The sequence below is a fragment of the Pseudorca crassidens genome, chromosome 16, assembly GCF_039906515.1.
Source record: "Pseudorca crassidens isolate mPseCra1 chromosome 16, mPseCra1.hap1, whole genome shotgun sequence".
In the NCBI taxonomy this organism is placed as follows: domain Eukaryota; kingdom Metazoa; phylum Chordata; class Mammalia; order Artiodactyla; family Delphinidae; genus Pseudorca; species Pseudorca crassidens.
The window spans coordinates 73,963,593-73,988,838 of NC_090311.1; the positions used below are offsets into that span (position 1 = coordinate 73,963,593).

General features: G+C 48.0%; 1 protein-coding gene across 4 annotated transcripts in view; it reads left to right on the forward strand.

Annotated features, from left to right (window-relative positions):
* RASGEF1A (RasGEF domain family member 1A) overlaps nucleotides 1-25,246 on the forward strand; it is a 240,782-nt gene that overhangs the window by 12,860 nt on the left and 202,676 nt on the right. For 2 of the 4 annotated variants that reach the window (XM_067710956.1, XM_067710957.1), the window contains exons 3-4: nucleotides 3,456-3,764; nucleotides 7,781-7,914. The exons of 1 other annotated variant lie outside the window; for it this stretch is intronic. The gene's annotated coding sequence lies outside the window, so the exon portion shown is untranslated. Of the gene's footprint in view, nucleotides 1-3,455; nucleotides 3,765-7,780; nucleotides 7,915-22,834; nucleotides 22,941-25,246 lie in introns of those variants that run through there. One more of the 4 variants, XM_067710958.1, reaches the window with a different exon arrangement.

Sequence of the window (25,246 nt, forward strand, 5' to 3'; positions counted from 1 at the left end):
CTGTCATGTAGGACGTCTTGTAGTTTCATGGGTAAAGTCTTGAGAGCGATTACTTGCCTTCAAGTTCTTAATAAACTAGTAAAATATTAATATATTAACTTCTAATGATCAACATTGGAATTTTCCGCAGTGAGGGTCTGAAGCCATCCCCCTTCCGCCACAGAGTGCTTGGAGAACCAGTTTTGCCGCTAGAGCTGGGTGGAGTTCGCTGTATTCTATTTTTTCATCCATGGTGACTAAGACCTTCTAGGCTCCTAGGCTTGGGCAGAGTGGGATGCACCGCATCTCAGTTCCATATCTAAATTGGCGCACCTGCCTTGGGAAAGAGGCACTGCTTCTAAAAACTGAAATAGTGAAAACATGGTGCCCAGCAGCGATGTAATGACCCAGGTGTGGCGCTCAGAGCACATACACACCTGTCCCAGAAGAGGGGCGAGGGCAGATCCCAGAAGCAGGAGCTGAAGCCGGCCCAGAGCCGGAAGAAAAGAACACAAAATTATGAACATAATATGTTTGTGTGAAAGTTTATATTTCTTTAGAATGACAAAGCAAAATAATTGCAAAATTTTAAAAGCTGACAACAAAATTTCAAGGATAACAAATATAAAATTAATTGCCTTTTAAAATATCAATCTTAGTGATTAACTGCATAATCATAGCCACTGCTTCCTATGATAGTGATTTAGAATATTTTATTTTATTTTATTTCTTTTGGCCGCACCTGCTCAGCTTGTAAGATCTTAGCTCCCCGACCAGGAACTGAACCCGTGCCCTTGGTAGTGAAAGCACAGAGTCTTAACCACTGGACCACCAGGGAATTCCCTGGAATATTTAAAATCTGAATATGTAAAATTAGAATCATTTCTATGAGAAAGAATGTAAGATAACTGTGTCTTCTAGCATGACTGACCCACTCTTTAAAATTTTTTTTTACTAATAGTTTAGAAAACTCGCTTTCAGCTTCACAATGTATTACCGCTAATGTCCTGTAAAATTCTGGGGTGTTGTCAAATTCGGGAAAACGTCTATTGAGGGTTTTTCACGTAGGAGCAGCAAGATTTCAGAGTGTTTCACGTTTTGCTTCACGGCGCCCAAATACTCTTTGAATCGACGATGCTCTTTGACCACATTGCTGCCACCAAGCCTCCAGAGGCCTTGGATGGGGCCCTGGGACCAGGTGTGGGGAGCGGGGAGGTGTGGAGCCTGAATAGAGCATGTGTGTAGCTCTGGCCGTGGCAGGCGCGGGCGGGGGGCCCTGAGGAAGGGACCCGGGTGTGACGGAACAGATGTCGGGGAGGCCCCCAAGTGTGGGGAGGGGCCTGACCTTGAGGCGGGGGGCTGGGACGTGTGGGTGGGCCGCCAGGGCTTGGGCGGGGCAGGGGTGTGGACTGCGGAGATCGGGATAATGCAGAGGCACTGAAGAGGGTCTCAGGTGTGGGTGGAGGCCCAGGTGTGGGCGGGCTGGGCTCGTGAGGGAGCTCGGCGGTGAGGTGGGAGGGGCTCGGGGCTGTGGGTGGGAGCTGGCCTTGGGCGGAGGGCCGGGTCGTGGGGCCGGAAGCCCCTCAGAGCGTGAGGAGTGGCTAGAGTAGGGAGGGGGTACTTTGAGGCGTTGTGACGGTGGGAGATGGCAGGAAATGAGGGAGTCTGGGCGCAGATGGGGAACTCAGCTTGGGGGGCTGGCGGGGAAGGGGCATCTGGCAGTGGATGGAGGCCTGGGCAGGTGAGGCTGGAGCGTGGGACCCTAAGCTTCAGCTTCAGCAGCTTCTGTAGTGCAGAAATGTTCCCACCGGGACTGTTTTTAATAGAAAAACACTAGAAACAACGTTAATCTCCACTGACCACTGACGGGAGATAGATAAGTACACATTTTTGTGGGTTAGAACTTTATTCCACAGTGAAGCGAGTGAACTAGTACGTATATGTACATGGGTTAAGGTGAATACCAGCGAATCAAATGAAACAAAGTTGTAGAGGAAAAACATTTATATATAGCCCAAGTCTGTACTGCCTAGTAAAACTATAAATGAAACTACTAGAATAGATAACAATTTAAAAAGTAAGCGCTCACAGTGGTTGAGAGTCCGCCTGCCGATGCAGGGGACACGGGTTCGTGCCCCGGTCCGGGAGGATCCCACATGCCGCGGAGCGGCTGGGCCTGTGAGCCACGGCCGCTGAGCCTGCGCGTCCGGAGACTGTGCTCCGCAACGGGAGAGGCCACAACAGTGAGAGGCCCGCGTACCGCAAAAAAAAAAAAAAAAGTAAGCGCTCAATTCAGCCTGGAAGACTTTCTTACCTACCTCTGGAGGCAAGAAAGGGAGGCTCCACCTGTCCCAGTAACAATGGGTCTGTTAAACTGGGTGCCGCCTGTTCACTGTGCACTTTTTCTTGCTTTATATTGTGCAAGAAAAGCAGCCTAAGCTCTGTTGTCATAGTTAAGACTCTTCTGGAATGCTGGGTAGGAGGAAGCTCTGAGGGAGCAAAGGGACTTTGAATTTGAGGAAAGTGTTTTATGGGAAAGGTAGCTCTGGTTTCTGAAATGGGAATAGAGGCATAGTTCTGAGGAGCTGCAGCCACAGGCTAGGCGGGCTGGGGTTTATGGGGAGGGGTGAAGAGGAAGAGGTAGGGACTAAGTGGTGGAGGGGTAAAGAAACACAGCTGCAGGGACAGGACATTTGAAAGCCACAGTGGCCCCGTCTCACATCTCAGGCCCTTCAGGGGCCTCTCCCAACATTTAATTAGATACTCCCAACCTTGTGAATTTAAGTCACTGTGTCCATTTTACAGAGGAGAAACGGAAATTTGGAGGGATTAAGTGAATTCCCCAAGGCCAGTCTGACTCCAAAATCCTTGATTTTAACTTGGTTCAGTGCCACACTTTGCAATATTAACTCATTGCATCCTCGCAACAGCACTGTGAAGTTGACCCTATCAATATTCTATTTTATACTTGGGGAAGTGGAGGCAAGGAGAGCCAGATGGTAAGTGGTGAGATCAGAATTAGAATCCAGAAGGTCAGGGTCCATAATCTAGGCCTCTGGGCCGTAGACATTGGCAGTGTTTGTGGAAGAAACCTGAATGTGGCCTCAGCGTGAGGCTGGGTGGGGGAGGGTAAGAGGAGAATGCAGGAGAACGGTGGATTGAATTTGGGAGTTGAAGTTTCCTACCTTCCCAAGTCCCTCTGCTGTTAACTGACCCCACATTCTCCAGGAGCTTGCTAAGTGCCAGCAGGGAGGTGGTCCCGGAATACAGGAGTGAATTTAGCAGATTGCATGGGGCAGATGAGGCCACGAGCTGGCCACAGTGTGTTAGAACAGGTCCCGTTGTCCATCAGCCACGCAGGGGTCTTCAGCAAGCCAGGAAAGGTCATTGGGCCCTCCAAATTCACAGCTCTTTATTAGCCTACTCAGGACAGAGCCAGCTGGGAGGAAACCCACTGTCAGTTTTGTTTTCTCCAGGCAAGTGCTATAGAAGTTCTTATGCATAGGAAGATATGCCTAATGTATATGAAGGAGGACTGGGAAATACACACACCAGGAGAAAGAGAAGGACAAAGAGAGAATGGCAGCTTGGTTTTAGAAGCTGTAAAGCTGGACCTACCACAGCAGAAGTAGCAACCCAGCCTGTCCTGGGGAAAACTCTGAAATAAAGCTAATCTGTACCAGTGAATCCCAGAAAGGACTAAGAATTAGAGTGCCCAGGACCTCCTGAAGAGGATGTTCGGATGGGGCTGGAGGACTGCCTGGACGTCCATGGGAACAGCAGGGGTAAGGGCTCTTCCTGTTGGAGATCCCCCACCCATCACCCACCCCCACCCCTGCCCTCAGCCTTCTGTGTCTGTGTCTCTGAATCCTTTGGTATTGCTTTCTGGGTCTGTCTGGGACTCTCTCTCTCTTTCTGTCTGTCTCTTTCTCTCATCCCTCCGGGTCTCTGCGTTGTTGGCATCTTTATTTCTGTATCTTTGCTATACCCACATGTCTCTCAATGCCTCCCTGCCTTTGCTTCTCTGTGACATTACTGTAGCTCCAGGTGTCTCTGTATCTCCCTCCAAGCCAGGCCCAGAAACTATCCCCCTCAGCCCACAGCCCCACCTGGCGTGAAGCCAGTGGTTAGTTCATCATTTTACCCACCCCAGGGTCTTTTTGGTGGCCTCACCTCTGCGTCAGACAAGAAAGGGTGTGGGATCCCAAGGCGGTTTTCATTTGTGGGAGACAGGCTGGAGTCCACCCCCAGTAGCCACTAGGTGGCAGTCAAGGACTGTTTCGGCCTTGGTTCTTCACCTCTGCAGTTCTCACTGAGCCGACACCCACGTTAGCGGGGAGTAGATTTTGGGTGCAGCAAATTTATTCTAACCTGAAATTTCCTTTAAAAATAAGGAGTAGGGACTTCCCTGGTGGTCCAGTGGGTAAGACTCCGCGCTCCCAGTGCAGGGGACCTGGGTTCGATCCCTGGTCGGGGAAACTAGATCCCGCATGCATGCCCAAACTAAGAGTCTGCATGCTGCAACTAAAAATCCCGTATGCTGCAACTAAGACCCGGCACAGCCTAAATTAATTAATTTTAAAAAATCAGGAGTAAAGAATTCCCTGGCTGTCCAGTGGTTAGGGCTCCTTTCACTGCTGAGGGCACTGGTTCAATCCCTGGTTGGGGAACTAAGATTCTGCAACTCGCACGGTGCAGCCAAAAAAAAAAAAAAAAAAAAAAATCTTAAGTATCCCATTAGTTCTCATGACAATTAAAAGGTTTATAAAGTTACCAGGGTGCCACATGTTCCTTTGTTGGGCCTCAGTTTCCTCTACTCTAACTTGGGGTTAATGGAATAATCCACCTGGGGTGGTAATTTGAGATCATCTGGTACATACTTAGTGCCCAGTGCCTATGGAATGCCATTACCATTACATTCTCATATTTCTCATCAGTTCTCACCACTGGCTGGTGCTACCCCCTTGGATCAATGTTCCCACTGGTACCCTCAGCACAGGACTGGACAGAACTGTCCTTGGCTTGACCTGGCTGGAGATTTTGGTGGGAAAAACTTGTCTTCACAACGTACAGGTGCCTTAATAAATACACTTAACTAACCATTAAGTATCTGATTATATATTTATCGAATCACTGTATGTATATTATCTATTGAAGAAAAGGAAAAAAAAGTTATTTTCCTATGTATATAGTGTCCATTTAAACATTATATTTATCTAACCACTATATATGCAAATGGCTATCTTTACCAATCTACAGAGATAAATGGGTACATATTTGCATATATATACCATTTCTCCACTTAGAATTAATTTAAGCACTATTCTACACTTTTTATTCATTTTTTTCAATATTTACATAACCACATAGTTTTTATTAAACCAGTAGACATTTTATATTTGTCTAACCACATAATTTTTATTAAACCCATCTACATTTCTGTCTCTAGGGAGGTAAGACGTGTAATACATTTCTTGCATAGCTGGCAGTCAGAATCCTTCTGTTTCATAAAATGTTTTATACTGCGTGCTTCATATCGCTGACGTGTGCACCTTTCCAATGCTCTTCGTGAGGACCTATTCCACACAGGCTGCTGCTTTTGGCCATTATGAGCAGTTGTCTTCTGCAGGACCTGGTGGCCACTATGATCCAAACAGAGTTTGTGGTCAGAGGGTCCCAGCCTAGGGAAGTATGGTGAACCATGGTTTTCTCATCTGTGAAATGAACATGAGAGTTAGGATTCTGATCATCATTTGACACATAGGGGTTAGTATCTATAGATGTCTATGTCACTCCAAATTCATCTGTTGAAACCTAATTCTCAGTGTGATGCTATTTGGAGGTGGGCCTTTGGAAGGTGACTAGTTCATGACGATGAACCCCTCATGATTGTCATTAGAGCCTTTATAAAAGAGACCCCAGAGAGCTCCCTCACCCCTTCCACCATGTGAGGACCAGTGAAAAGACAGCTGTCTGTGAACCAGGAAGCAGGCTCTCACCAGACAATGAACCTGCCAGCCCCTTAGTCTTGGCCTTGCCAGCCTACAAAACTGTGAGAAATAAATTTGGCAGTCCCAAATTTATTTCTAGGGTAAAAATCCTTCTGTTAATGAATTTGTGACTTTAAAAATGATTACTTAAATGAAATTTTTTATTGAAGTATAATATACCCATAGAAAAGTGCCCCTAAGTGTCCAGCTTGATGAATCTTTATAAAGTGAGCACGCCTAGGTATCCAGCACCCAGCTTAAGAACCAAAATTACCGGTACCCAAAGGCCCCTCCTGTCCCCTTTGATTCAGCCCCAGTAACCACTCTCTCAACTTCTATCCAATAGTTTCATTTTGCTGGCTTTTGAACTTCATATAAATGGGATCACACAGGATGTAGTGTTTTAGGCATTTGTGAGCTTTTCCCATGCAATCGAGGCCTTTTTATTCTCCTTACTGTTTGGAATTGTATTGGTGTATATACTTCAATTTATCTGTTTTCCTGTTGATGAACATTTAGGCAGTTCCCAGATTTGGGCTCTTGAGAATAGTGCTGTTAAGTGAACCTCTGCCCACCTTTCCCTTGGGTATGTTCCTGCTAGTGAAATGTCAGTCATAGGACCACAGGATTTGCATGGATTCTACCAAACAGGTTCCAAGTTGTTCCAATTCACACTCCCCTGGAGAGTTCTGGCTGCTCCCCACCACGGGCGTGGCATTTTCCAACATTTTCTAAGCTCTTTGGTAGGCATTGCTTGTGCTTTTAATCTGCATTTCCCTCATGACTAATGCAGTGGAGCTGCTTCTTGGTCATTTGCCTCTCCTCTTAGGAACGGTCTGAGTCTTCTGCCCCTTCTCCTAGATGGTCTGTCTTTCCCTTTGATTTGTAGCAATTCTGTAGGTATATTCCAGATACAGGTCCTATGGGTTGCCTTCTCATTCTCTTAATGGTATGTTTTTTTAATAAATTTATTTATTTTATTTATATATTTTTGGCAGCGTCGGGTCTTCGTATCTGTGCGTGGGCTTTCTCTAGTTGCTGCGAGCAGGGGCTACTCTTCATTGTGGTACGCAGGCTTCTCATTGTGGTGGCTTCTCTTGTTGTGGAGCTCGGGCTCGAGGCACGTGGGCTTCAGTAATTGTGGCTCGCAGGCTCTAGAACGCAGGCTCAGTAGCTGTGGCGCACCGGCTTAGTTGCTCTGCGGCATGTGGAATCTTCCCAGACCAGGGCTCTAACGCGTGTCCCCTGCATTGGCAGGCGGATTCTTAACCACTGCTCCACCAGGGAAGCCCCTAATGGTATTTTTTGAGGAAGAGAAATTCCTAAGTTGAAAATATTCAGTTTGTCAATTTTTTCTTTTATGATCAGTATTTATTTATCACCTGCCATTTAAGAAATCTTTGCTTGGACTTCACTGGTGGCACAGTGGTTAAGAATCCGCCTGCCAGTGCAGGGAACACTGGTTCGATCCCTGGTCTGGGAAGATTCCCACATGCCGCGGAGCAACTAAGCCCGCGTGCCACAACTACTGAGCCTGTGCTCCACTCTAGAGCCCGTGAGCCACAACTACTGAGCCCGCGAGCCACAACTACTGAAGCCCGCGAGCCTAGAGCCCGAGCTCCGCAACAAGAGAAGCCACCGCAATGAGAAGCCTGCGCACCACAATGAAGAGTAGCCCCCGCTCCCTGCCACTAGAGAAAGCCTGTGCGCAGCAGCGAAGACCCAACGCAGCCAAAAAATAAATTAAAAAAAAAAAGAAATGTGTTTATTTTAAGGTCCTGAAGATGTTCTCCTCTGTTTTTCTCTTAAAGGTTTTTTCTATTTTTTTTAACCTTCACGTTTAGACCTGTTCTCCATCTGGAATCTATTTTGCATCGTGTCAGGAGTCAAGGTACATTTTTTTCCCATATGGAAATCCAGTTGGCTCGCTATTGTTCATTGAAAGGTAAATCTACACATATTTTCCCCTTTAACAGATTTACGATGCTCCCTTCTTTTTCTGTTAAGCTAAGTGTTTTATGTATCATAAGTGGATATTTTAATTTTGTAAAATACTTTTTCCTGCCTCTGTCTGTTATTGTGATGAATTGCATTTATTGATAGTCAAATGAATCCATTTTTGTACACCTGTAATAAACCCCACTTTTTATTTTTTTAAATTTTTTATTGTTTACATTTTTAAAATTGAAGTATAGTTGATTTACAATGTGTTAGTTTCAGGTGTACAGCAAAGTGATTCAGTTATACATATGTATATATCTATTTTTTTCAGATTCTTTTCCTTTATAGGTTATTACAAAATATTGAATATAGTTCCCTGTGCTATACAGTAGGGTCTTGTTGGTTATCTATTTTATATATAGTGTAAACCCCACTTTTTAATTTCATTTATTTATTTATTTTTTTGGCCACCACTGGGCGGCTTGCAGAATCTTAGTTCCCTGGCCAGGGATTGAACCTGTGCCCTCCGCAGCGGAAGTGCAGAGTCCTAACCACTGGACTGCCAGGGAATTCCCAGCTTGTTTGTTTATTTGATGTTGAGTTGTATGAGCTGTTTATATATGTTGGATATTAACCCCTTATTGGTCATATCATTTGCAAATATTTTCTCCCATTCTGTGGGTTGTCTTTTCATATTGTCCATGATTTCCTGTACTGTGCAAAAGCTTTTAAGTTTAATTAGATCTCACTTTTTTGCTTTTATTTCCTTTGCTTTAGGAGACATATCCAAAAAAATATTGCTACGATTTATGTCAAAGAGTGTTCTGTCTATGTTTCCCTCTAGGAGTTTTATGGTTTCCGGTCTTACATGCAGGGGCTGCTCTTGGAAGAGCAGGGGCTGCTCTTCGTGGCGGTGCACGGGCTTCTCATTGTGGTGGCTTCTCTTGTTGCGGAGTATGGGCTCTGGGGCGCGCGGGCTTCAGTAGTTGTGGCACGTGGGCTCAGTAGTTATGGCTCGCGGGCTCTAGAGTTCAGGCTCAGTAGTTGTGGCACACAGGCTTAGTTGCTCCGCGGCATGTGGTATCTTCCCAGACCAGTGCTCAAACCTGTGTCCCCTGCATTGGCAGGCAGATTCTTAACCACTGTGCCACCAGGGAAGCCCCCCTCCCCCGCCTTTCTTTGTGACTCTCCTCGGTGCACACACAGCCCTTTGCGGAGCTCATTGCCCCCTCCCCCACTCCCCCCACCTCCACTGGCCTCTTCATTGTGGCCTCTCTCCCAGCTCCTGTAACAGACTCTATTAGACACTGCCAGGCTCTCAAGCCGCCACGGGGAATCTTCTTCCCTTTCTGGAAATGTCCTTCTAGGAGTGTCTATTTCCACCACACCACTCTCTTTCTACCCTCCCCCAGCCCCAGCATTGCTGGGGGCCACTTTGTCAAGGCTGTTCCTTGGCTCTCTTCGTTCGTTTTTTTTTCTGGCTGCGCCACACGGCATGCAGGATTAGTTCCCTGACCAGGGATTGAACCTGGGCCCTCTGCAGTGGAAGCGCGGAGTCCTAACCACTGGGCTGCCTGGGAAGTCCCGGCACTCTTCGTCTTGACCTCCTGCAGCCTCACCATGGGCAGCGGGGCCTGGCGTTTAGGGATATGTTTTCTGGCGCCAGCTTGGGTTCAGGTCCTGACCAGCCACTTCTTGGCTGCGTTGTTTTGGGCCCATCACTTCCTTTGGGAGGAGGCTCCTTTCCTGACAGTGGGAGATGAGTACACACCTCCCCGCAGGATGGCCCCGAGGATGAGCTGAGGCGGAGGTGCCCGGCTGCTGGCACTCAACACACGGGTGTTTTACCGGGAGGACTTTGTCTCCTGCCTGACACGCTCGCTGCTGGCTCTCTGATGGACTGACTTTGGGCTAGTCCCAGCCTCTCTGACTGCCCCTTCCCTCAGAGAACACCCAGACAGCAGGAGCTATTTTTATACCGTTGTACTGATCAGTGGAGGCACCGAGAGACCCGGACCACGGCCAGGGCCACACAGCTGATAGCGGTAGATCCTACATCAAAAACTGGCCCCTTGGTTCCAGGGCACCTCTTCTCTGCTGTGCTCCAGGCTCACCCCAGGTGCACGGCCCTCTCTTCAGCCCTCACTCCACCATTTAGTAAGGCCTCTGTGTAGACATAGCCAAGGCTCCACCCCAGCCCTTGGATCCGGGCCTCCTGGATACACTCATCCAAAGCCCTGTGGGTGCCCTCCACGGGCCCTGCCTCAGCCTCCCCAGCTGCTGCTCTGGCCTCTCACATTCCTTTCTACCTCTTGCATTCCTGCTTCCTCATCCTGAAGCTCCTGCAGGTCGTGAAACCTGTGCTCTGGGCCCCTTGCACAGCCCCAGGAAATGCATGCTTGCACCCACTCTGATCTGCCTCTTGCTGTTGCTCTTCTGGTCTTTCTGGCTGAACTGGGTTCAAAGCTGAACTGCCTCAAGCCCACCCTGCAGCCAGTTTCTCTGCCAGCTGCCGCTAGCTGTCTCTCAGATCCCTCTTTCCCCTTATTTCCCGGGGGACTCACCCTCCTCCCACACCTTATCCCTTCACATGTGGACAGTTGCAAAAACTTCCTTGGCCACTCCTCCCCTCCAGGTCAGACGGAGTTTTCTCAAGCATTGCTCTAACCATGTCTGGTCCCTGCTGGAAACCTCCCGTAGCTTCCCCCTTCCTCCCCAGTCACGGGTAGTTCCTCAGCTCAGCTCCCTGCCCATTGACCACACCCTGCCTATTCCACCCCATCTCCAGCTTCTCCCCAACACCCAGCATCAGCTCCAGGCAGCCAGATGCCCGTACAACAGTTCAAACTCGCCATGTGCTCCGTCCGACTGTCTGTTCCCTTCTCTTCTCCACATCACAAGTGCTGCGCGTCAGCCTTGGCCCTCATGGCATTTGGAATTGGAGGTGTGTCCACAGCATTGTGCAGTCCAGGATGGAATGCGCTGGACGAGATATCCAGGGGCAACTGGGGTGCTGGACACTGGGGGATTACAGGGCAGGACTGAGGCAGGAGATAGATGGGCTCCAGGCTAGGCATTAACAACTGGCCTCCTGTTCACATTTCCTGGGGCCGGAGGCAGGTGGGCTCCAGGAGAGATATTTCTGACCAGCCTCGTCTCTCCACTTTGAGATAGAAATGACAGGAGCAGGGTAAATAGCTGGACTTTGTTTCCTGTGGACACTTTAAGACAACAGTTATGTCAGGGACAGAGAGGGGCTAAACCCTATTTGAGTAAAAGATCAAGAAGTCATATATTTCCCATCCTTGGGGCAAGGGAGACATTACACATGCTCAGAAAGGCTCCTCACGGGTCAAAAGGCAGGAGGAGCCAGACCATAATAAGTCATGTCACCCCCCCACCCCCCCAGGCCTTTCCGCTAAAATCCATCTTGCTGAGGGGTGCATGCACACACAGCGGAGGGTCGAGAGGCAAATCAGCCACGCGGTCAAAGCAAGCTAATTGGCCAGAGGGAAAACAAAGACCCGGAAGACTGCCCCCTCATGAAGGATTGAAACTTCCCAGAGGCATGACTCTCTTGCTGAGCTTGGCCACGCACCTGTCCACATGTACTCTGCTTTTCTAATAAAGGCTTTACTTTCCTCTCTGCCTTCCATCTCCTTGTCAGAATTTTTTCTTTTCAAGGCAGACAAGGACCCAGGACCCACACTCTAGCCACTGGTCCCTGTGGTCCAGTGGTTAGGATTTGGCGCTCTCACCACCGCAACCAGGGTTTGATCCCCTGTCAGGGAACTAAGGTCTCGCTTCAAGTTGCTGCTCACTGTAAGCTACTGCTCACTGTCGTGTGTGTCCGAAATCGGGACTGGCAGTAGGGGCTGGGATGCACGGTTAGATCCCCTCAGACAGAGGCACTCATGGCCTCAGCTACTGGGAATAGTGACTGCTGCTGACTCTCAGCTGAGTCCCCCTCCAGGAACTGCCTTTGGCCAAAGCCATGTCCCCTCCCTTGAGGCAGCCCACCTCCAGTGACTTGGCAATGCAGGAGAGTAAAGGCTCCCTTGCCTTAAGGCAGGACATCCCTGACCAGCCAGCCCAGCTCCAGAGTTCTGTGGGCTTGAACAATGCCACTGGTGCAAAGGCGTCCTGGGCCACACCTCCTCTGCCCATCCTGCTTTCATCCCTGTCCCACAGGTACTGTTCCCAAGAACACTTACCAATAAACTTCCTGCATGCACGTGGACAGTTCAGTCTTTTCCCCAGGGATCCTGACCTAAGGCAGTTGGCTCCAGGGTGGGTCAAGGAAGCTGACACTACATGGGATTCTGGAGCTTCATTGCCACCTGGCCGCCTGGTGACAACCTCCCCCCCACCAATCACTGTTGCTGGGGGTGTATTGATGCCCCTGGCATGCTGGGAAGAGGTGAACTTGTTAACACTTTCACAGGGGGTGAATTGGAATGGGAAAAAAATGCACTGGGGACACAATATCTCAGGCTTCTGAGAGGTTCTGGGGAAGGACTAATTATAAGGTCTGAAACCGGATGACTGCTGTTGAGACCATTGACTGGGAAAAGACAATGAAAAGCTAAGCATGACTCATCACCAACGAACGGAGAGTGAAGTGTCAAAGTCAGAGGGCCTTCCAGGCTGTGTTGAAAGAGACTCTACTTCCTGCTGCTAGAGGGCTGAAAATGCTGAGAATGGGGCCCAGGGCTTAATTAGAGCTGGAGCAGACACAGAACTCTCAGCCTTGGCAAGTTTCCCTCCCTGTGTTGGGACAGAAGTTCCCTGAGGCTTAGCATGGGGACATCGGAGCAGACAGTTGTATTCAGATTTCCACGAACCCTCTGCACCTACAGAAGTGCCTCCCCTCCCCTCAGGCTCCATCCCTCCCCCGTCCTGGCAACAACACCAAGAACTTGAATTGAGACTCAACTAAACTTGGCTGTAGAAGAGTTGGGCTTGGTAAGAAAGGAAAAGGACCAAGCTCTGGAGAGCTTACAGGACTTGGCCAAGGTGACTGGGAGAGTATGTGGTGGAGGGCGGAGGGTGCTGGGTCCAGATGGGGAGGGGGCAGAACCTAAAGTTGTTATCAGGCAGAGTTTGTTAATGTGAGAGCACTCTTCCATGATAGAGGATGTAATATCCTGGGAGGACCCAGGAGATGGTGCCAACACGCTCCTTGGAGCTCCTGGAAGCTTGGAGGAAGCAATGGAGATGCCAGAGTGCTGTGGAAGACAGTGGAAGAAGTGAAGTGGCCGTGCTAGAGTGGTTCTTTCTACTCACCAGCAGGAGGGCTCGAAGCCATAGAAACCAGGGGGCTGTGCTCAAACTTCAGAGGAAAGGTGGGCTCAATTATGATGAGAATCAGTGTGGCAGCCGGGGAGACCCGAACTGCAGAGAGTGACGCAGGTGATTGACGCAGCAAGTTATCCCCAGGGCCAACACAGATGGGCAGCCAGTGAAGTTACTGCTTAATCTACACAATCAACAGAAATCAGAGATGAATAAGCATGAAGCTGAGGGGAGCCAACTCAATAAGTCTCCTTCCTGGACCCCAGTGCCCAAAGGAGAGGCTGGGTCTCCAGTAGGAAGGACCCTGTGACCCCACAGCGGGGTGTGTAGTAATGATTCCCCTGTTCTTCCCCCAAAACACCTATGGTTGTTTACTTGAGTTACCATCCACTGCGTGAAAGGGAATCTAAACATTGCAAGGACTGTTGGACACAGAGTCCAAGTTAACATTGATACCTGGGGACCCAAAACATCACTGTGGCCCCCTGTTTTTGTTGGGGGCATTTGAGAGCTAGGTGATAGAGTCCTGGCCCAAGTCTGGCTTCCAGTAGGTCCACTGTGTCCAAGGACCCGCCAGAGATCATTCTCCCAGGTGCCGAATGCATGATTGGAATAGACATATCTGATACTTGGAGAACAATCACATTGGTCCCTCGGCCCACAGTGGGTTATGTGCTATCATAGTTGGGGGAGTCCAAGTGAAAATATGCTTCCCCCAACCCCAAACCTGACCAGAAGACCAAAAAGATGGAGGTTGGTGCTTCCCGTCTAATTCCCATTTAATGACCGCTACAAAAACCAGCTAGATCTTGGAGGATGACAGTGGACCACCACTACTCAACCAGGTAGTGGCCCAATTGTAGCTTTTGTGCCAGATGTATTATCTTTGCTGGAGCAGATTACTGTTTTCTCAGTCACACAGTTCACAGCACTTTTGGCAAAATCCACTCCTTACCATCCGTATCTGGAAGGAAGGCCAGGAACAGTGGACAGTCACTAGTAGTGGACGGTACCATACATGTAAAGTGTTGCCCCAGAGATATGTTAATTCTCCCTCTATCAAGATATAGAGCCAAAGGACCTGGAATATCTGGGCATTCCATAGCCCACCACATTCATCCACTGTTTGACAGCATCAGTGTCATCAGTTGACTGGCCTAGAAGACCAAGAAGTGTGGAAGGATGTTGGAAGCCTTGTATTCCAGAAGGGTGGAGAGGAATTCTACAAAGATTCAGGGGGTCTCACATCAGTGAAGTCTTTTATTCTTATAACTTCATTCAGGTATAGTTGACAGACAATAAACTACCCAAATTTAAAGTGTAAAATTTGAAGAGTTTTGTCATGTGTATATATCCATGAAATCAAGATAATGAACATATCCATCACCTCAAAAGTTTCCTTGGTCTCTCTTATAATCCATCCCTCCCTTTTCACCTACCTCTCAATGCTAGTCCCCAGGCAACCTCTGGTGTGCTTTCTGCCACTATAGATTAGTTTGCATTTTCTAGAATTTTATTTAGATGGAATCATATAATATATACTCTTTTGTTCGGCTTCTTTCCATCAGCATAATTACTTTGAGATTCATCCATGTTACTGTATCAATAGTTCACTCTTTATTGCTGAATAAGATTCCATTGCATGGATAGGCCATACTTTATTTATCCGTTCTTCCATTGATGGACATTTGAGTTGTTTCTAGGTTTTGGCTATTACAAATAAAGCTGCTATCAATATTAGTGTATAAATCTAGTGTGGATGTATGTTTTCATTAAAGTTGAGTAAATATTAAGGGGTGGAATGACTGAGGCATATAGTATGTGTATGATTTTTTTTAATACAGCAGGTTCTTATTAATCATCCATTTTAAACACATCAGTGTATACATGTCAATCCCAGCCTCCCAATTCATCACACCACCACACCACCCCCTGCCACTTTCCCCGCTTGGTGTCCATACGTTTGTTCTCTACATCTGTGTCTCAATTTCTGCCCTGCAAACTGGTTCATCTGTACCATTTTCCTAGGCTCCACATATATGCATTAATATGCGATATTTATTTTTCTCTTTCTGACTTACTTTACTCTGTATGACAGTCTCTAGATTCATCTGTGTTTCTACAAATGACCCAATTTCGTTCCTTTTTATGGCTGAGTAATATTCCATTGTATAGATGTACCACATCTTCTTTATCCATTCGTCTGTTGATGGGCATTTAGGTTGCTTCCATGACCTGGCTATTGTAAATAGTGCTGCAATGAACATTGGGGTGCATGTGTCTTTTCGAATTATGGTTTTGTCTGGGTATATGCCCAGTAGTGGGATTGCTGGGTCATTTGGTAATTCTATTTTTAGTTTTTTAAGGAACCTCCATACTGTTCTCCATAGTGGCTGTATCAATTAACATTCCCACCAACAGTGCAACAGGGTTCCCTTTTCTCCACACCCTCCCCAGCAATCGTTGTTTGTAGATTTTCTGATGATGCCCATTCTAACTGGTGTGAGGTGATACCTCATTGTAGTTTTGATTTGCATTTCTCTAATAATTAGTGATGTTGAGCAGTTTTCATGTGCTTCTCGGCCATCCATATGTCCCCTTTGGAGAAATGTCTATTTAGGTCTTCTGCCCAATTTTTTTTTTTTTTTTTTTTGCGGTATGCGGGCCTCTCACTGTTGTGGCCTCTCCCGTTGTGGAGCACAGGCTCCGGACGCGCAGGCTCAGCGGCCATGGCTCACGGGCCCAGCCGCTCCATGGCATGTGGGATCTTCCTGGACCGGGGCACAAACCCATGTCCCCTGCATCGGCAGGCGGACTCTCAACCACTCCACCACCGGGAAGCCCCGGGTTGTTTGTTTTTTTTAATATTGAGCTGCATGAGCTGTTTATATATTTTGGAAATTAATCCTTTGTCCGTTGATTCGTTTGCAAATATTTTTTTCCCATTCTGAGGGTTGTCTTTTCATCTTGTTTGTAGTTTCCTTTGCTTTGCAAAAGCTTTTAAGTTTCATTAGGTCCCATTTGTTTATTTTTGTTTTTATTACCATTATTCTAGGAGGTGGATCAAAAAAGATCTTGCTATGATTTATGTCAAAGAGTGTTCTTCCTATGTTTTCCTCTAAGAGTTTTATAGTGTCCAGTCTTACATTTAGGTCTCTAATCCATTTTGAGTTTATTTTTGTGTATGGTATTAGGGAGTGTTCTAATTTCATTCTTTCATGTGTAGCTGTCCAGTTTTCCCAGCACCACTTATTGAAGAGACTGCCTTTTCTCCATTGTATATCCTTGCCTCCTTTGTCATAGATTAGTTGACCATAGGTGCATGGGTTTATCTCTGGGCTTTCTATCCTGTTCCATTGTTCTATATTTCTGTTTTGTGCCAGTACCATATTGTCTTGATTACTGTAGCTTTGTAGTATAGTCTGAAGTCAGGGAGTCTGAGTTCTCCAGCTCCGCTTTTTTCCCTCAAGACTGCTTTGGCTATTTGGGGTCTTTTGTGTCTCCATATAAATTTTAAGATTTTTTGTTCTAGTTCTGTAAAAAATGCCATTGGTAATTTAATAGGGATTGCATTGAATCTGTAGATTGCTTAGGGTAGCATAGTCATTTTCACAATATTGATTCTTCCAATCCAAGAACATGGTATTTCTTTCCATCTGTTGGTATCATCTTTAATTTCTTTCCTCAGTGTCTTATAGGTTTCTGCATACAGGTCTTTTGTCTCCCTAGGTAGGTTTATTCCTAGGTATTTTATTCTTTTTGTTGCAATGGTAAATGGGAGTGTTTCCTTAGTTTCTCTTTCAGATTTTTCATCATTAGTGTATAGGAATGCAAGAGATTTCTGTGCATTAATTTTGTGTCCTACTACTCTACCAAATTCATTGATTAGCTCTAGTAGTTTTCTGGTGGCATTTTTAGGATTCTCTATGTATAGTATCATGTCATCTGCAAACAGTGACAGTTTTACTTCTTCTTTTCCAATCTGTATTCCTTTTATTTCTTTTTCTTCTCTGACCGCCATGGCTAAGACTTCCAAAACTATGTTGAATAATAGTGGAAGTTTTTGGCTATAATCTCTTCAAATATTTTCTCAGGTCCTTTCTCTCTCTCTTCTCCTTCTGGGACCCCTATAATGCGAATGTTGTTGTGTTTAATGTTGTCCCAGCGGTCTCTTAGGGTGTCTTCATTTCTTTTCATTCTTTTTTCTTTATTCTGTTCTGCAGCAGTGAATTCCACCGTTCTGTCTTCCAGGTCACTTATCCATTCTTCTGCCTCAGTTATTCTGGTGTTGATTCCTTCTACTGTAATTTTCACTTCAGTTAGTGTGTTGTTCATCTCTGTTTGTTTGTTCTTTAATTCTTCTGGATCTTCTCGATCTTTGCCTCCATTCTTTTTCCGAGGTCCTGGATCATCTTCACTATCATTATTCTGAATTCTTTTTCTGGAAAGTTTCCTATCTCCACTTCATTTAGTTGTTTTCCTGGGGTTTTATCTTGTTCCTTCATCTGGTACATAGCCCTCTGCCTTTTCATCTTGTCTTTCTGTGAATGTGGTTTTTGTTCCTCAGGCTGCAGGATTGTAGTTCTTCTTGCTTCTGCTGTCTGGCCTCTGAGTATGTGTATGATTAACTTCATAAAAACCCACCAAGTTGTTTTCTAAAGTGGTTGCATCATTTTACCTTCCACCAGTAGCATATAACATTCCAATTTCTCCACATCCTTGCCAAGACTGGCATGGTCAGTCTTTTGACTTTTTTTTTTTTGGCCACGCTGTGTGGCATGAGGCATCTTAGTTCCCTGACTAGGGATCGAACCCTCACCCTCTGCAGTGGAAGCGTGGAGTCTTTTTTTTTTTTTAAGATGTACTTATTTTTATATTTACTTTTGTCTGCGTTGGGTCTTTGTTGCTGTGCGTGGGCTTTCTCTAGTTGTGGTGAGTGGAGGCTACTCTTTGTTGCGGTGCACGGGCTTCTCATTGTGGTGGTGTCTCTTGTTGCAGAGTATGGGCTCTAGGAACGCAGGCTTCAGTAGTCGTGGCACGCAGGCTTCAGTAGTTGTGGCTCGCGGGCTCTAGAGCGCAGGCTCAGTAGTTGTGGCACACAAGCTTAGTTGCTCCATGGCATGTGGGATCTTCCTGGACCAGGGCTCGAACCCATGTCCCCTGCATTAGCAAGTGACTCTTAAGCACTGTGCCACCAGGGAAGTCCAATTTCTGTTCTTTTAAGTCAGTAAGTTTGTGGTAATTTTTTCTGGCATCTCTAGGAAAGTGACAGACAAGATGAGGCAAAGTGAAGACCTGCTGCAGCCGGTGTGTGAAGGTCCGAGTGTCACATTCCCATGGAGGAAGCTTTAGGAGCCATGTAGACAGCAGGCTCATGCACCGGCATCAGCCAGCACTGGCACAATGTGCATGTGAGCAAGGCAGCCATGGTGGCAGGGGTGAGGTGTACATGGACCCAACAGCACAGGCTCCCAGTCACCAAGGCTGGCCTGGATGCCACCATGGCCCACTGTCCAGCCTGCCAGCAACAGAGGATAACACTGAGCCTGCAATATTGCCCTGGTCCTCGAGGAGATGAACCAGCTACTTGGTGGCAGGTTGATTACTCTGGATCCCTTCACTCTGGAGGACAGTGACCATATTGACTGGAGCTGACACATATTGAGTGTGAGTTTGCCTTCTCCACTCTCCAAGGACATAGAGAGTATTTAAACCGTCAAGTTATGTGGGATTCTGCATAACTAAGGAATTAGACTAAGGAACCTACTTTACAGCAAAAAGGGTGTGGCAGTGAGCAAGTCCCCATGTACTGGTTCCATCATCTACCATACCCAGCAAGTGCCAGCCCAACGGTAGGCTGGAACCTTTTCATAGGGTGGTTAAGGCATCAGCTAAGAGACTAATCCTGCAAGGGTGGTGTGCCATCCTCCTTAGTCACTCCCATTATATGAGGCTGTGTCACCTCCCAATGTGTAGAGGACCAAGGGGTAAAAGGAGGTGTGGCCCTTGCTCTCAGTGACACACTTAGGGGATTTAGAGTTTCTGTCTCAGTTTTAGTCCCCAAAAGCCTAGAGATCCTGGCTCCAGAGAAAGATGACTTCATCAGCAAATGTGAAGCCATGACTGTCCCTTATTGACTTTTTTAAAAAAATTTATTTTTGGCTGCATTGGGTCTTCGTTGTTGGGTCTTCGTTGCTGCACGTGGGCTTTCTCTAGTTGTGGTGAGTGGGGTCTACTCTTCGTTGCAGTGTGTGGGCTTCTCATTGTGGTGGCTTCTCTTGTCGTGGAGCACGGGCTCTAGGCACGCGGGCTTCAGTAGTTGTGGCACACGGGCTCAGTAGTTGTGGCTCATGGGCTCTAGAGCGCAGGCTCAGTAGTTGTGGCGCATGGGCTTTGTTGCTCTGCGGCATGTGAGATCTTCCCGGACCAGTGATCGAACCCGTGTCCCCTGCATTGGCAGGTGGACTCTCAACCACTGTGCCACCAGGGAAGCCCCCCCTATTGACTTTGGATTCTTTATGCCAAGAGGCCAACAGGCAGAGAGAGGGGTCACCATCTGAGGAGCCTGAGTGCCCAGAGGGGCTGGGGCCAACCTGAGCCCAAGGAATGCCAGCTCACTATGCTTGCTGTCCCTGAGTCAGGGCCTTTTCTCTCTTCCTTCATCCCTCTGCTAGCCACATAGCCCTTCCTTCCTCTTGGGCCTCCGTACTCTGTTCAGTCTGATCACAAATTGGTTGTCCTTCCTCTGTCTCTTCCTATTCTATGCTAACCCTTCCCTTGCTAGATTCTCCCACTTTCTCCAGCCAGCCTTTCCATCTGTTTATGAGCATCTTTTCTCTCCATTCTGTGTCAACCCACCTTATTCCTTCCCATCCCGCCCAGTCCCTTCCTTTTCAGGCCTCATCCCCAGCTAAAGCTGGTGAAGCCTGAAGGGTGAGAGGGGGCACTCTGGAGACAGATTGTCTGTTGGGTTTGAATTCTGGTTCAATCAATACCTGTGTCCTTGCATAAATTAATGTTTCTGGGCCTCGTTTTCCCCATCTGCTCACAATGCTACTCACATCACAGTGTTTGGAGGAAGGTTTAAAGAACTTGTGATGGGTGGGAGGTGGTAATCAGTGTCAGCTATTTTTATGTGAGCTCTTTGAGGGGACAAACCTTCTCTTTCATCTGTGTTTCCAGCCATGAACGAGGACAAAGGAAGACTCTGTTCCTATCGCAGGCCCTCTGCCCATGAGCTGAGTTCTCTCTCTGCCAGCCCAGCACCATGGAAAATGCAGCCCCATCTCCAACTCTGCTGCCAGTGGTGAACATAGAATCTGTTTGTTTTGGTTATCCATAGTGGCATCTTTGATTATCAGGTGGCCACTTCTCTCTCTCTCTCTCTCTCTCTTTTTTTGGCCATGACGTACAGCTTGCGGAATCTTACTTCCCTGACCAGGATCAGACCTGGGCTTCGTGAGTGAAAGGGCCAAGTCCTAACCACTGGAGCGCCAGGGAACTCCCAGCGTGGCCACTTCTCTTGCTCCGTGAGGGTGTATTGGGGTTACTCAGTTTTCAGCTCATGGCTGGGGTGGTCTGGAGGGCCCATGATGGCTTCATTCACATGCCTGGTGCTTTGGTGGAGAAGGCCAGAAGCTGGTCTCAGTGAGTTCCCTCTCTATGAGGTTTCAGGGCCTCTCAACATGGTCTCTCCAGAAGGGTAGTAAGAATTCTTACCTGGCAGCTGAGAATCCCAAGGCTGAGTGTTCTGAGAGACATAAAGTGGAAGCTTATAAAACCCTGAGACCCAAGGTGGCCTAGCATCACTTCCTCTGTATTCTATTAGTCAAAACAGTTAAAGAGCCTGTCCAGATCTAAGGGCAGGGCACACAGACCCCACTTCAGTATGGGAGAAGTTCCGAAGAATTCATGGCCATCTTTCAACTGCCACAGTGGAACAGCTAGAACCCTCTTTGGAAAGGAGAGTCCATATCCAGATGAAGTGTCTATTCCAGTAAAATCAAAGTGCTATTCCTTCCATGATGGAAGCTGTCCAACATAATCAACTTGGGGAATGGTGTCATACTGGGGAATCAGTATTGGTCTCTGCTGCTGGCAAGTTGGGTGCTCACCAGTGGCCGTAGCCAGGTTGGCCTTGGTGAGTGGACGTCTACGATGCTCAGCCCATACATAACCTCCATCCCTACCACTGTGGCCACTTTGCTTATGAGCCTATTGGGTGATGACAGGGGTGGCTGAGGAAAGAGGCTGAATGGTAACCACAGAATGGATCATCCTATCCCCTTGATTATTAAAATTCTCCTCTGCTGAGGTCACCCTTTGGTGAGCATTCACACAGGACACAAATGTGGGTTTTTTTGCCTGTTCAGAGAAGTCTATCCACATACCTCCTCCCCAAACTTCACTGTCACCAATATTCCAATTGTGTTCCTTCTAAATCCTTGAGCATTCAGTCAAACATTGGCCATGGCCCATGAATCAGCAGACTCGTACCTCTGGCCTTTTCTCCCTCCAGGAAAAAATGAACAACCAAGTTCACTATCATTCTCCAGGGTCCACCTGTCTTTTGCATAGGCCAAATGAGTGAGTTGAATGGGTCTGTAGGTGGGAATCATCACTCCAGCATCCTTCAAGTCCGTCCTTCCAGGAACACAGTATTTTTGGTTTACTGTTTTCCTAGGTAGAGGCAGTTCTAGTAGCTTCCACTTGGCCTTTCCTACCATAACAGTCCTCACTCCACAGATCAGAGAACCAATGTGAGGATTCTGTCAGTTGCTGCGTATGTCTATTCCAATTCTGAAACTGGGCAAATAACCATAGGGTGGCATCAGGGACCCTCTGTGAGTGGACCTGAGCTAAATCTTCATGGATCACCTGTGCTCCATTAGCCCCTACTCTCTGAATGGTGAGTCTTCAGAAATTAGTTCAGAGCCAGTGTCCAGTAATCCCTGAAAAGTATGATTATCTCTCTCTAATGCACAGTACTGACGCTGGCAAACAGCTGTTGGTCCTTTTGGGGAAGGCTGAGAGAAAGATGAACAATATCCGTGGTTGTCTTTGGCTCTCTGCTTCTCGCTGTTTCATGGGTTCTACAGAAAAAGTTTCTTTGCGGAGTGTGGGCGGATCGGGAGTGGCCAGCAGGAGGGTATTTTTGTTCAGTCCCTGTGCAGCCCCAATAAAGTGGCAAGAAGGGACATACATCTTCCTCTATCTTTTTTTTTTTTTTTTTTTTGGCTGCGTTGGGTCTTCTTTGGTGCACGCGGGCTTTCTCTAGTTGCGGACAGCGGGGGCTACGCTTCGTTGTGGTGCGCAGGCTTCTCATAGCGGTGGCTTCTCTTGTTGCGGAGCACGGGCTCCAGGCACGGGGGCTTAGAGGCCTGTAGGGTCTTCCCGGACCAGGGCTTGAACCACTGTGCCACCAGGGAAGTCTCATCTTTCTCTATCTTTGCAAGGCCCCAGCAATGAGGTTTTTACCTGAGCCTTAGATCCACAGGTCTCTTCCCGGCCACCGCCCACCTGGCACCTCCAGGCCTCTCAGCCCCACCCCTCCCAGCTGGCCCCGCCCCCCGCCCTACCAGCCAATCGGAGGCTCCGATCCTGGAGCGTCACAATAACCGCTTCGCAGCCCCGCCCACGGTGTTCCCATGATGACGTTAAGCAGCCTGGGTGGAGAGAGCCGGACTTTCCTGGCCACCTCACGCGGGGAGACCGGCACAGGTACACTAGGAACAGGTGAGGGGCTGAGATTGCGGGAAGACAGATTCTTCAAAGCGCCCCGTCCCTCCCCCGCACCCCTCCTTGTTGGTTTGTGAAAATTTTGGCTCCGCCTCATGTGTCTTCTGGTTCAGTCAGCTTCTCATAGGCACCCTGGCCTCTCCTTGTCCCCCAAAACAAAGCTGTAATAACATTGGTTGGGCTCTCTGAGCAAAGTGCACGGAGAACGGAGCCTCCTGAGGGCCTTGCCCTTTGTCAGGGACAGAGGCAGCCTGGCCCAGTTCTGACCATAGGACCAGAGATTTGGGACTGGGGTGTGTGTGGTCTGGGAGAGTTTTGTCCTCGTTAAATGATGTGAGGCGCTGTGGCGCCATCCATGACCATGCGGGGAAGGAAGAGCCTCTTGGAGAAGCAGACTCGGAGCCTTGCTTACAGCCCTTAAGAGGCTAAACTAGCCAAGCCCAGCACCAGAAATCCCCGTTTCAGCCCTCTCCCTCTCACCACATCTCCAAGCTTTCCAGTTTACCTCACCTTCCCTCTTCCTTGAAGCCCTTGTCGACTAAAAAATTATTCACCACCTAAAAGTTGAGAGTTATGTTTTATTCAGCGGGAAGTTTTAGGACTTCAAGCCGGGGAGGAAGCATCTCAAGTAACCCTGGGAGAACTGCTCCGAGGAGGCGGGGGCAGGTTATATATGAGTTTTGCAACAAAGGCAGGTAGTCTGAACGTCAAAAGAGGACTGTTAATTAAAGAAACCCAGATATGTCAAGTTGAGGAAGTTCGTGTTTTTCTAGGTATGGGAAGATGCGAGAGTCTGGGCTCACTGCCGTCATATCTTTGATATGCACCTCAGCTATCTGGGGCCAGGATCCTGTGTTTTCATATCCTGAGTTTCCTCAGGCCTTAGTCTAGGGAGTGGCTGCAGTCTGATGGCTGCCAGGTGGTAGATATCCTTTCCTTCCCGAGTTTCCTCAGGGCTCACAAGCTCACGCTGGAGGGCTGCAATCGCTGATGACTGTGACATCCTTTGTTTACTGATGTGGCAGGCAATATTCCATTTATCACCCTTTCCCCACTTGTATTGACGTGGCATTCCTTGGTCCTTTTTTTTTTTTTTTTTTTTGGTACGCGGGCCTCTCACTGTTGTGGCCTCTCCCGTTGCGGAGCACAGGCTCTGGACGCGCAGGCTCAGCGGCATGGCTCACGGGCCCAGCCGCTCCGCGGCATGTGGGATCTTCCCGGACCGGGGCACGAACCCGCGTCCCCCGCATCGGCAGGCGGACTCTCAACCACTGCGCCACCAGGGAAGCCCTCCTTGGTCCTTTCTCAAGAGGCCCCACTCCCGAATCTCACCGCCACCTGGGGTGATGGCAGTGCCATTGGCTCAGCCCTTGGACTCTTCCTCTTTTTCTCTTTATCCCTGTAAGTGAAGTTATGGCTTTAAATTCTGTGTGCTGACTCTCCAAACCACTGTCTCCAGTCCGTTTTTCTGGACACAAGGCTAAGCAGCCGACTACCTCATATACATCCACGCTTGGATGTCTAATAACTGTCTCAAATTGAGCACATTCAAAATAGAACTACTGATCACCACGCCTCAAAAAGCATTATCATTCATCAGTATTCCCCATTTCAGTAAAGGAGGTACCCTGCCCTGGAGGCCCAGGCCTGACCCCCATTTCTCTCTACCTAGTCTATATTTAAATCCCATCACTACCCTCCGCCTCCACTGCTCCTGCTCTGAACTACTGCAAGAGCCTAAGAAGGGATCCCCCTGTTGCTGCTCTGGATCCCAATCAACTCTCCCCACATTTTGGCGCACGTCACTATGAACTGCCCACGCCCTACCCGACCCCACGCTTCCTTGTTCCTGCTCACACTGGCCCCTTGAAGTTCTCCTGACTTTACAAGCTCATTTTTGCTGCATGACTTACCTTCCCTGATCATTGTATCTAAACCTGACCCCTGGTCCAAGGCACTCCCAAATAGGTAATACTCTGAAGGAAGCAATACCACAAATAAGCATGTAAGGTAGTGTTCAGCTTCACAGCTGTGGTGGAATTACTGGTCTGGATGCTTCACTTTACTGCAGTAGTGGCCTCCAGCCAAGATGACATCATGGTGAGTAGCATGGACTTTCTGTCCCTTGACATTGGGCTTGGTAGGTGACTTGTTTTGAAACTCCTGTGGCTGTGATGTGAGCAGAAGCTTGTTCTCATGTGTTTCTGCCATCGCCAGCAGTAGAATGTATGCAGATTGCCCATTGGTCCCAGGATAATTAGAGACCCAGGGAGCAGACCTGAGCACACCCTATTGGCTGAGGT